Here is a 13,256-nt window from a genome sequence, read left to right as displayed (position 1 = left end):
ACACGCACCCCACATACTCCCCACACATACCCCAGACATCCCCCGACACACATGCACACACACACGCACACACACACATACACATATACACACACATACACATATACACACATACACATACACACACATACACATACACACACATACACATACATACACATATACACACACATATACACACATACACACATACACATATACACACACATACACACGCACAGACACACATGCACACACACTCACTCCTTGGGGCTCTTCGCTGTCCTGTGGCCCAGTGGCCCATGGAGAAGGATGCCAGGAGAGAAATGGGTGGGCTGGTCTTGTGGAATCTGGCAGCCAGGGCAGCCCCCATCTGAAGGCAGGAGGATCTGGAGGGGCCCAGAGGCTATGTTGACCAGAACGTTCTCTCTGCCCAGAATTCTATGATTAGAATCTTTGAATGGAGGCTGTTGGGCCTCCAACAGGCCCTCAACGTGCACACTGGACATAGGGCAGGACAGAGTGGCTGGGCAGGATCGCTGCCGTCTTGAGGCCTGGACTCGCGGGGCGCTGGGAGGATAACTGCTGATGAATGGTGCACAGAGGCAGCCATGCAGGGGCCCAGGAGGACAGAGCTGGATGGATGAGTCCAGTGGGGCCAGGTACCTGGAGACCCGGAAGGGACCACTGCAGGTGGGGTGGCATCAAAGTCCTCCCTGAGCCACCCTTCAAGCCAGGTTTGGGTTAGGTGACCTACACTGGAGTTCTGGCAGCGCCAGTGTATCAGGCGGAAGCTTGGCCCAGGGGTGGAAGATGGAGCCCCTCATGGGTAAGGCGAGGTGGCAATGCAGACCGTGGTCGAGGCTGCATGCTCCAGGACGTCAGGGAGTGCTCACCTCAGCCAACACCCAGTTTTTCCAGTTCTTTGGTGACCCAAGTGCCCTGTTCAATGTAGCACCAAAGAACCTCAAGGGTGGCAGCCAGCAGCCCCAGTCAAAGGCCCAGCAGCCTCGGGTGGGCTCTGGTAGAGACGCTAAACCCTGGCTGCCACCCAGTGCGCTGCCCCGCCGGGCCTCCCGGGCTGACCTCCAGCTCAGGTTACCCAGGTGAGTGGTGGCCAGAGACCGCACTGCTCCCTGTTTGCGCCTTCAGGGCCTGTGCTCGCCCCGCCTGAGGGACCTGACCCCAGAGCCCTGAATACCGTGAGAAAGGCAGGGGACACAAGACAGGGAGTGACCTTCATCCCTCAGCCTCACCCCACACTGGATGGGTGAGGTCTCTGCAGGCCACCCCTGGGGCTCTGAGTCCAGGCATCTGCTGCTTTTGGGAGCCACAGAGAGGGCCAGACGAGGACACAGATTGCCTTTACCTGCCCCACCTCCACGGGAAGCTGAAGCCTAGGGGTCCTGCCTGGGAGCCCCGTTTTTGCGAGCCATCTCCTACCTTCCTGGCTCCCTCTCCTCTGGTCCTCTTCCCCATCTTCCCCCCTCCTCCTGCTCTCTTCACCCCTTCTGTGATCCCCTTTCTTCCTCATCTCTGCTTCCTCCCTGTCTTCAACAAGGAAACGTATGCCCACTCTTTCCTTTCCTTGTTCTGTTCTCACAATTTTCCGCATCCCTTCCTAACTCTCCCTCAGCCCCTCAAGAGGATGGCCTTGTAATAATGGCAAACATCCTCTTCTGTCTAGGGGGCACTGGAGTGAGGTGGAGGCTGCTGTTGAGAGGTTTGTTCAGGAAACCCCAAACTGAGAAGGTGATATGCCCTGAGTTAGCAACTACAAAGAAAAGAGAAGTCCACATAAGCCTCGGTTTTCCTAGGCCTGACACGAATCGGGCTGATTTTTCTGGGAAGAGCAAAAGATCAGGGAGTGTGAACACAGACTCTGTTAACCTTCTTAACATCTGGGAGTCAGGGTGTGTTGGGAGAGGGCTGTACAGAGTTAGAATGCTCTGGGAAAAGGGTCTTGGGAAGTGTGGTCTCAGTAGGTTTTTTGGAACCCCTGGGCTCGATTTCTTATTTTGATTAGCTCTGAAATCATCCTGGGAGGTCAGCAGGTGAGTTTTGGGCATTTATACAACAATGAAAGAGACAAAATGCCACCTGTGTGGGGCTCAGCCTCTGGTATAGCATCCAGCCTTGTGGAGTGCAAGGAGACCACCCGCCTCCAGCCGGTTATTCAGGGCACCTGCCTTCTGCCCAGCTCAGCTGTTGATGGGAGCCATGGTCTTGGACAGACCATTTCCCTCTCTGGGTCTCAGGAGCCTCAGTGTAAAGTGGGAGTTAGACCCACTAGGCTTCAAGCGATGGGATTCCACGTGGACAGCAAAGGGAGTCTCTGACACTCCCTCCTTGCCAACATAGCTGCTTTGTCGGCACGCATGTTTATTTTTTCCTTCCTTTGAGAAGTAGCTAAACTAATGGGAATGCTCCTATGGTGCCCTTCTCCCCATTTGTATTGTTACTGGAAGATGTTCACTAAGCTTGCGGGGAATGAGGCCTGGCAGGATGCCCAGGACATGAAGGAGCCCTGGACTGAGCGAAGCCAGCTCCTGGTGGGGCCTGGATGCTGCCATGGGCAGTGGACCTTCCGTCAATGGGTCTGCATGTGTGGCAGGGTTCTGCCTCATCTCCTGCTTCTTCCCAGGGCAGGTACTCAGCCAGTTAGGGGGCAGGGGACAAATCATGGAGCAGGGCCTGGAGTGGGGAGGGGGCAGCTGCTGAGACCTGCACTGTCTACACACTGCAGATGGGGCAGCCTGGGGGCGTCCACCTGAAGACATCCTGGAAGAGAGGGGGGAGGCTCAGAATGAGCCCATCACCTGCAGCATGTGTGCAGGAGGAGCCCGTAGCTGCAGTCCTGGGCCCAGCATTCCCACCGCAGTCCTGGGCCCAGCATTCCCACACATTTCACAACCTTGGGCTTCAGGAGGGACTCTCATCCTTTGAGGCCCTTCAGAGCCCACCTCCTCTATGCAAACCTCTTCACAAACAAAAAGGCAAAAGACACAAGAAACAACCAAACAAAAGTCTTCCTCAGGTGACCTGACCTCTCCCTTCTCTGACTCAGAGTTTAGAGTGTCCAGTTCTCGACAGTCTTGCATTTTAATTATGTCAGGGCTTTTTCCATGGGTTTCCAGATAGGATATGATCGCTTCAGGGAAGGGACCTTCATGCCCCAGACCTGTGCAGGAGGCACAGGAGCACCTTTTGGAAGTTTTGGGGGCTGTGTCTATGGACTCGATGGTGACCTGTCCGTACCACAGGCCACACTGCATGTCCCCTGAGCCAGGGCCCTAGCAGCTGGTTTCTGCGTCCTTCCCTCTCTGTTCAGTGGCCCTCAGTCCATATCTATGGAAGCAATGCCCTTCCTTTCTTCCACCTGCTCAGCTTTTTCTCACCCCCACTAGTCTCTTGTCGGAAATGAAATACACAGAGGAATTCCCTTTCTTGCATTGACTCCAGTGTAGACAGGGAGCAGATGGGACTGCTGTCTGCTGTCTACACTACACTACACTACACTACACTGCTGTCTGCTGTTCGTGATAAGGACACAGTCCTGGAGGACCTGAGGGGCTTCTGAGGGTCAGGCTTATTCAGGGACACTCAAGCAGCTTACCTTTTCTGTTCATTTTATTGCTTTCTGATGCTTTATAAAATGAGAGCCACCCCAGGTCATCCATGTTCTGACGCTCTTTCTTTTAATGTCTTTGAACTCAGGATGTAAAATTGCTTAATTGAAGTCAGGCTCTTCCAGAAAGGGTTACAGTGACTCTGTTGGGCAGCTGGGGAACACTTTAAATTCTTGTAACAGCTTCATTGGGGTGTAACTGATATGCAAAAAAGTACATATTTAATATGTGCATTAATAATTTGATGAGTTTGGACATATGCAAACACCCATGAAACTATCAACGCAATCAAGGTAATAAATATATCCATCATCTCCCAAAAGTTTCTTCGTGGCTATCCCCTTTAAAAAAAAATTTTTTTTTTTAAGTCAGAGTTTTTGCTCTTGTTGCCCAGGCTGGAGTGCAATGGTGTGATCTCGGCTCACCACAACCTCTGCCTCCTGGGCTCAACCAATTCTCCTGCCTCAGCCTCCCGAGTGGCTGGGATTACAGGCATGTGCCACCACACCTGGCTAATTTTTTGTATTTTTAGTAGAGAGGGGGTTTCTCCATGTTGGTCAGGCTGGTCTCGAACTCCCGACCTTAGGTGATCTGCCTGCCTTGGCCTCCTAAAGTGCTGGGATTACAGGCATGAGCCACCACTCCCAGCCAATTTAAAATTTATTTATTTTTAGAGATGGGGGTCTCACTATGTTACTGAGAGCGATCCTCTGGCCTCAGCCTTCTAGGTAGCTGGAAAAATGGTATATATCTCTGCACCCAGCTTGTGCCACCCCACCCCATCTGCTCTGGTTTTTTTTTTTTTTTTTTCCTTTTAGAGAGGAGTCCTCCATATGTTTCCCAGGCTGGTCTTGAATCCCTGGCCTCAAGGGATCCTCCCACCTTGACCTCCCAAAGTGCTGGGATTACAGGCATGAACCACCGTGCTTAGGTGCTGCACCCCACACTTCTTAATGTGGTAAGAAAGCTAACATGAAATCTATCCTCTTAACAAACATTTTGAGTATATAATACAGTGTTGTTAACTGCATGTGCATTTTTAAACATAGGTATAAAGTTATGTACTATAGCTTAAAGTCCTTTTTTTCCCCCCCTCATTACACTGAGAAATGTTTAAGTGTTTTTGGTCTTAAGAATATTTCTGTTTTCACCTTGTACTATTGCTTGGTGAAAACAAGTTGCTAAAGTTACTTTGCACCCATGTAAAGAGGACTTCATCCTATTTATTCTAAAACTGCCTATTAGAATGTTCAAAGGGACTAAACACAAATGTATCCTTCATAACATGGTCTTGTCTCAGCCATTGTCTTTTCAGGGGAGATTTTGTTTTCTTCACTTACCATGTGCAGTAAGAACAAGAGTCTGGGGGTTCCAGACCCTCTTGGAGTTCACATCTATGATGGACATATTGAAGTGTATGGAAGAGAATGTCTCCAGTGGGCCAACTGCCTCCTCCCAGGACTGGGCAGATCTGTGTGATCTCAGGGCTCTGAGTTACATGTGGGGACCAGAAAGCAGCCTGGGTAATGACCTGATGCATAGAATCGGGAGACAGCAAGGCTGGGGGTGCTGCTAGTTCTCTCTGGAAGACGCAGGCCTAGAGCCCTGGGTGATGGTCAGAGTAGGGTCCCAGCACTAGGCTCATGGTCACACCAGGTATAAACCTATAGGCCAGCATGGAATGAGTTCCATCTCGTCTGCACCGTGGGCCTCAGCTCATGGGGACGTAGCTTTTCTTTGCAATCTAGAAATGTAGTCTGAGGAATACATACGTGTGTGTGTGTGTGTGTTGTGTGTAGCTAGAATAGTTTGCTCTTGGTATCAGCATGTTCCTTCATTGTGGGGTTTCTAATTTGATCTTGTATTACCCAAAAGGCTCTGAAGGAACTTCATGTTTAAGATCCAATCTGCATTTTACTTCTGCCAATGCCCCTTGTTTCTACAACATACCAGAAGGTCTAAGCTTCTGAGATGCGTCTACGTGCTGACTGTGCTGAGAACTGGTCCAGGGTTTGGCTCTGGGGGAGCTTATCTCATGACTTCCTTTGGTCTCACTTATTGGAACTAGTGGATTTCGTGGAGAGTAGACACTGCAGCACAGACAGGTGGGGACTTGCGTTCTATGCTGGCTATGCTCCTGGAATGTTTTGAATTTATCAGGTGCTTGTTTCTTTGCTAAGGCTCTCATACCGGAGGCACTAGGCTGTGTGAGTGGAGTCTGCAGCAGGGCTCTTGTCCTGGGAGCTGGGCAGCTCAGTGGGGAAGGAAGACAAGGGCACAGGATACACATCTCCCCACACTTGTCTTTTTGCTGTTCTCCATGCCCCCCACACCTCTCATGACAGCTCCATCAGCTGATGTCATAGAAAGTGAGGAGGAATAGACAGGCAGCTCCTGCACTGCACAGCTCCTGTCTCTGTTGCACATGAGCAGCTGGGGGCAGCTGTGGACTCTCAAGTACAGGGGCCAGGGTGAGGAAGTGGAGCCACCTTGGCTCCAGGGGCTCCAGGAGAGAAGCGTGGGGAGTGCCATGATTGTCACCCCATCTTCTCTGCTGCTCCAGACCATGTTCCCCGCTGTGTCCCTCCATGTCCTCACTTGCCCTGGTGCTCAGCACCTCAGGGAGGGCCCGCGGTCTGTTACTGGCTCGGGGGCTGTGTTGCACGAACTCCCCAGCTCTGGGGGCTTTGTGACTGCGCATTTTCACTGAGGAGAAACAAAAGGCAGTGACTTTGGCGGAGAGTACTGGGGCAGTGGCCAGGAGGTGGGGCATTTGCGCCCCACCTGCTACTGTAGGTTTCTTTACTCCTGGCTCCTTTTCTCTCTTCCTCAAGTCCCAGGAAGTGAGAAGGAAGGAGTTAGGCCAATTTCACTGAGATGCTTCTTTGAGATACTGATGAGAAAGTGACTGAGGGAGCCCAAGCCTGAGGCGCCACCTAGGGGACAAGGTGTGCCCAGGCTTATTGCTGGACTATTGCAAGTCACCCAGTCGATGAAGTTCCAGGACTCACATTTAAAATTTAAAATAAAAAACAGAATGGAGAGAATGGGAAAGAAAAGTTATCATTCACTTTATAAAAACGATTTCTCATTTACAAAGGCATTCCTTTAAAATGTATGTTCCAATCCTATATTTTAAGTTATTCAACTTAGTAATTTACAAAATGTTTTCCATGGAGGTGAAGGAAATGGCACTTAACTGTGTAAAGTGAGCAAGAGATGGTGTCCACCAAAGGGCAATACAGATATATTTGATTTTATGTTTTATTTTTCTCATTCATATTTTTCTTAAAGTCATAGAAATGAAAACCTAGGAATGTTATAAGAAGAGAAATCGATCTTTATTTCTTTATATCCATCTAGGATGGAGGCCACCCATTCTTGACCAAGTCCTGTTTATAAGCTGATGCTCTCAAGTCTATGTCCCCATCCCAAATTCTTTCAGACTCCAGACTCCTTCACCTAAGGGCCTGCTTGGCGTCTCCATCTGAATGTCTGAACTCCCCTCAAAACCTGCTCTGCCTGAAGCTTTATCTCAGTGGAGAAAGAGAAAAAGCTAAGACAAAAAGCCCAGGAATCATCCTTAACTTCTCTCTGCCAACTCACAGCCAATCAACCCATTAGAAAATCTCAAGACTGTTTCAAAATATATCCAGAATCTGACAACCTCTCACCAACCCCACTGCAGACTCCCAGATCTGAGGTACCATTATTCCTTAGCCTGAATGACTGCAATAGCATCCTAATTGACTTCCCTGTCTCCAACTTTGTCCCTCTGAAGTTCATTTCAGTAGAACATTTCAATAGAAATGCAAGTCAGATGATGTCTTTTCTCTACTCAAAAGCCTGTAGTAGCTCCTGGTTGTACTCAGAATAAATGCCAAAGTCCCTCCTAATGACTTACAAGGCTCTGCGTGATACGCACCCTGCTCACTCTGCTCCAGCTGCACTGACTGCTGTTCCCTGAACACACCTGGCATGCTCCAGCCTCAGCTTGGGCACTGGTCGTTTCCCCTGATCTTTTCCCATGCACCTGTGTGGCCACCTTTCACCTCCTTCAAGCGTTTGCTCAAATGTCAAGGACTCAATGAATCCTAGTCTGACCAACTAGTTTATCATCTTCATACCCAAAAATCCATAGTTAATATATGTGCTCAGCTTCCTTGAACTTGAGGTGGAGTCACTGCAATGCTCTTTGGTTATCAGAGTGCCTCTAGGTCCCAGTTTGCCTGGGACAGTCCCAGTTTATACCTTTTGTCTGAGGGTGATTATTAACAATGTCACCTTTCACTTTTCAAGACTGACCTGGTTTGGATGATAAATTCACCGGTCATCCTAGGAGCAACCTCTGATGCATTTGGCTTTATTTCCCAACTCTCTCTATAGCATGTAGATGGGTTAGAAGTAAATTTCCCAGTTATCCCACTTTCTATTGATCTTTAGTGCCAGGCGGCAACATCTTTGGAATCTCCCCCAGTTCTCCATTCCTTCTCTTTTGAAAACACATAGGTACACATATGTATATGTGCAGACATACACAAACTCCATGATAATCTATAGAGATAGATGAGAGTAAAGGAAATTGTGTGAGCAGCTACTTTTTCTACTTCTGTATGATTTTGAGCAATTTATTATTTTGTTTTTATTTCAATAGGTCTTTTTTTTTTTTTTTGAGATGGAGTTTCACTCTTGTAGCCCAGGCTGGAGTGCAATGGTGCAATCTCGGCCCACTGCAACCTCTGCCTCCCAGGTTCAAGCAATTCTGCGTCAGCCTCCGGAGTAGCTGGAATTACAGGCTTGCACCACCACATCCGGCTGATTTTTGTATTTTTAGTAGAGATGGGGTTTTGCCATGTTGGCCAGACTGGTCTCGAACTCTTGACCTCAGGTGATCTACCCATCTCAGCCTCCCAAAGTGTTGGGATTACAGATGTGAGCCACCATGCCCAGCTATACCACATTTTCTTTATCCACTCATTGATTGATGGGCATTTGAGCTAGTTCCATATTTTTGCGATTGCAAATTGTGCTGCTGTAAACATGCGTGTGCAAGTATGTTTTTTGTATATGACTTCTTTTCCTCTGGGTAGATACCAAGTAGTGGGATTGCTGGATCAAATAGTAGATCACTTTTAGTTCTTTAAGGAATCTCTGCACTGTTTTTCATAGTGGTTGTACTAGTTTACATGCCCACCAACAGTGTAAAAGCATTCCCTTTTCACCACATCCATGCCAACATTTATTATTTTTTGACTTTTTGATTATGGCCATTCATGCTGGAGTAAGGTAGTGTTGCATTGCGGTTTTAATTTGCATTTCCCTGATCATTAGTGATGTTGAGCATTTTTCCATGTTTGTTGGCCATTTGTAGATCTTCTTTTGAAAATTGTCTATTCGTATCCTTAGCCCACTTTTTGATGGGTTTTTTTTTTTCTTGCTGATTTGAGTTCTTTGTAGATTCTGGATATTAGTCCTTTGCCGAATCTATAGATTGTGAAGATTTTCTCCCACTCTGTGAGTTGTCTGTTAACTCTGCTGATTATTTCGTTTGCTGTGTAAAAACTTTTTAGTTTAATTAAGTCCCATATGTTTATCTTTGTTTTTGTTGCATTTGCTTTTGGGTTCTTGGTCATGAAGTTTCTGCCTAAGCCAATGTCTAAAAGGGTTTTTCCAATGTTATTTTTTAGAATTTTTATGGTTTCAGGTCTTGGATTTAAGTCTTTGATCCATCTTGAGTTGATTTTTGTATAGGGTGAGAGATGAAGATCCAGTTTCATTCTTCTACATGTGGCTTGCCAATTATCCCACCACCATTTGTTGAATAGGGTGTCCTTTCCCCACTTCATGTTTTTGTTTGCTTTGTCAAAGATCAGTTGACTGTAAGTATTGGCTTTATTTCTGGGTTGTCTATTCTGTTCCATTGGGCTATGTACCCTTTTTTTTTTTTTAATCAGTACCATGCTGTTTTGGTGACTATGGTCTTGTAGTATAGTTTGAAGCTGACTAATGTGATGTCTCCAGATTTGTTCTTTTTGCTTAGTCTTGCTTTGGCTATGTGGACTTTTTTTTTGGGGGGGGTCCATATGAATTTTAGTATTGTTTTCTCTAGTTCTGTGAAGAATGATGGTGGTATTTTGATGGGAATTGCATTGAATTTGTAGGCTGCTTTTAGCAGTATGGTCATTTTCACAATATTAATTCTACCCATCCATGAGCATGGGATGTGTTTCCATTTGTTTGTGTTGTCTAACTTCTTTCAGCAGTGTTTTGTAGTTATCCTTGTAGAGGTCTTTCACCTCCTTGGTTAGGTATATTCCTAAGTATATTTGCAGCTATTATAAAAGCTTGATTTGATTCTCAGCTTTGTTGCTGTTTATATACAGCAGAGCTACTGATTTGTGTACATTAATTTTGTGTCCTGAAATTTTGCTGAATTCATTTACCAGTTCTAGGAGTTTTTGGATGAGTCTTTAGGTATACGATCTATACCTAGGTATAGGTATATGATCACAGGTTTTCTATGTATACAATCAGAGCATCAGCAAACAGTGGCAGTTTTACTTCCCCTTTACTGATTTGGATACCTTTTATTTCTTTCTCTTGTCTGATTGCTCTGGCTAGGATTTCCAGTACTATGTTGAACAGAAGTGGTGAAAATTAGTATCTTTGTCTTGTTCCAATTCTCAGGGGGAATGCTTTCAACTTTTCCCTGTTCAGTATAATGTTGGCTGTGGGTTTGTTATGGATGTTTTTTATTATCTTAGGGTATGTCCCTTCTATGCCGATTTTGCTGAGGGTTTTAATCATAAAGGGATGCTGGATTTCGTCAAATGCTTTTCTGCATCTATTGAGATAATCATGTGATTTTTGTTTTAAATTTTGTTTATGTGGTGTATCACATTTATTGACTTATGTATGTTAAACGATCCCTGTGTCCCTGGTATGAAATCCACTTGATCATGGTGGATTATCTTTTTGTTATGCTGTTGGATTTCATTCACTAGTATTTTGTTGAGGACTTTTTTATCTATGTTCATCAAGGATATTGGTCTGTAGTTTTCTCTTTTGTTATATCCTTCCCTGGTTTGGGTATTAGGGTGATACTAGCTTCGTAGAATGATTTAGGGAGGATTCCCTCTTTCTCTGTCTTTTGGAATAGTGTCAATAGGATTGGTACCAATTCTTCTTTGAATATCTGATAGAATTCAGCTGTGCACCTTTCTGGTGGATTTGTTTTTTTTTGTTGTTGTTGTTGGCAATTTTTTAAATTACCATTTCAATCTCACTGCTTGTTTTTGGTCTGTTCAGAGTTTCTGTATCTTCCTGGTTTATCTAGGAGGGTTGTATATTTCCAGGACTTTATCCATCTCTTCTAGGTTTTCTAGTTTATGCTTCTGTGGTATCAGTTGTGATAGCTCCCATTTCATTTCTCTTTGAGCTTATTTGGATCTTCTCTGTTCTTTTCTTGGTTAATCTTTCTAATGATCTATCAATTTTATTATCTTTTCAAAGAGCCAGATTGTTTAATTTATCTTTTGTATTTTTTTGTTTTGATTACATTTAGTTCTGCTCTGATCTTTGTTATTTCTTTTCTTCTGCTGGGTTTGGGTTCAGATTGTTCTTGTTTCTCCAGTTCCATGAGGTGTGTGACCTTATATTGTCTTATTTGTGCTCTTTCAGACTTTTTAATATAGGCATTTAATGCTATGAACTTTCCTCTTAGCACCTCTTTTGCTGTATCCCAGAGGTTTTGATAGGTTGTGTCACTATCATTCAGTTCAAATAATTTTTAAATTTCTATCTTTATTTAATTGTTGATCCAATGATCATTCAGGGGCAGGTTGTTATTTAATTCCCATGTATTTGCATGGTTTTGAGGGCTCCTTTTGGAGTTGATTTCCCATTTTATTCTATGGTAGTCTGAGACAGTACTTGATATAATTTTAATTTTCTTGAATTTACTGAGACTTGTTTTGTGGCCTATCATATGGTCTATCTTGGAGAATGTTCCATGTGCCAATGAGTAGAATGTATATTCTGCAGTTCTTGGGTAGAGTGTTCTGTAAATGTCTCTTAAGTTCATTTGCTGTAGGGTATAGTTTAAGTCCATTTTTTGTTGACTTTCTGTCTTGATGACCTGTCTAATGCTGTCAGTGGAGTACTGAAGTTCCCCACTCTTAAATTGTGTTGCCATCTATCTCATTTCTTAGGTCCAGTAGTAATTGTTTTATACATTTGGGAGCTCCAGTGTTAGGCGAACATATATTTAGGATCGTGATATTTTCCTGTTGGACTAGTCTTTTTATCATTATATAGTGTTCCTCTTTGCGTTTTGTTTGTTTTGTTTGTTGAGACAGAGTCTTGCTCTGTCGCCAGACTGGAGTGCAGTTGCGAGATCTTGGCTCACTGCAACCTCTGCCTCCCAGGTTGAAGCGATTCTCCTGACTCAGCCTCCCAAGTAGCTGGGACTACGGGGGCCCACCAACACGCCCAGCTAATTTTTGTATTTTTAGGAGAGACAGGATTTCACCATGTTGGCCAGGATGGTCTCGATCTCTTGACCTTGTGATCTGCCTGCCTTGGCCTCCCAAAGCGCTGGGATTACAGGCATGAGCCACCATGCCGCCCCACTTTGCCTTTTTAAACTTCTTTTGCTCTAAAGTTCTTTTTGTTTTATATAAGAATAGCTACTCCTGCTTGCTTTTGGTGTCCATTTGCATGGAATATCTTTTTCTTCCCCTTATCTTAAGTTCATGTGAGTCTTTATGTGTTATGTGAGTCTCCTGAAGGCAGCAGAAATTTGGTTGGTGAATTCTTATCCACTCTGCCATTCTGTATCTTTTAAGTGGAGCATTTAGGCCATTTACAGTCAATGTTAGTGTTGAGGTGTGAGGCACTATTCTATTAATTGTGCTATTTGTTGCCTGAATATCTTGTGTTTTTTTTTTTTTTTTCATTGTGTTATTGTTATTTAGGTCCTGTGAGATTTATGCTTTAAGGAGGGTCTATTTTGGTGCATTTTGAGGATTTGTTTCAAGGTTTAGAGCTCCTTTTTGCACTTCTTGTAGTGCTGGCTTGGTAGTGGCAAATTCTCAGCATGTGTCTGGAAAAGACTGAATCTTTCCTTAATTTATGAAGCTTAGATAAAAAATTTTTTGCTGGATAAAAAATTCTTGGCTGATAATCGTTTTGTTTAAGGAGGCTAAAAATAGGACCCCAATCCCTTCTAGCTTGTAGGGTTTCTGCTGAGAAATCTGCTGTTAATCTGATAGGTTTTCCCTTATAGGTTACCTGATGCCTTTGCCTCACAGTTTTTAAGATTCTTTCCTTTGTCTTGACTTTAGATAACCTGATGACTATGTGCCTAGGTAATGATCTTTTTGTGATGAATTTCCCAGGTGTTCTTTGAGATTCTCGTATTTGAATGTCTAGATTTCTAGCAAGACTGGGGAAGTTTCCCTCTATTATTCCCTCAAATATGTTTTCCAAACTTTTAGATTTCTCTTCTTCCTCAGGAACACCAATTATTCTTAGGTTTGGACATATAACATAGTCTCAAACTTCTTGGTGGCTTTGTTCATTTTTTAAATTATTTTTTCTTTGTCTTTGATGGATTGGGTTAATTTGAAAGTCTTGTCTTCGAGCTCT

The sequence above is a fragment of the Colobus angolensis genome, unplaced genomic scaffold (genome assembly GCF_000951035.1).
Source record: "Colobus angolensis palliatus isolate OR3802 unplaced genomic scaffold, Cang.pa_1.0 Scaffold8, whole genome shotgun sequence".
NCBI classification, from domain to species: domain Eukaryota; kingdom Metazoa; phylum Chordata; class Mammalia; order Primates; family Cercopithecidae; genus Colobus; species Colobus angolensis.
The sequence above is the reverse complement of the archived record's forward strand: the minus strand, read 5'-3'. Positions refer to the sequence as shown.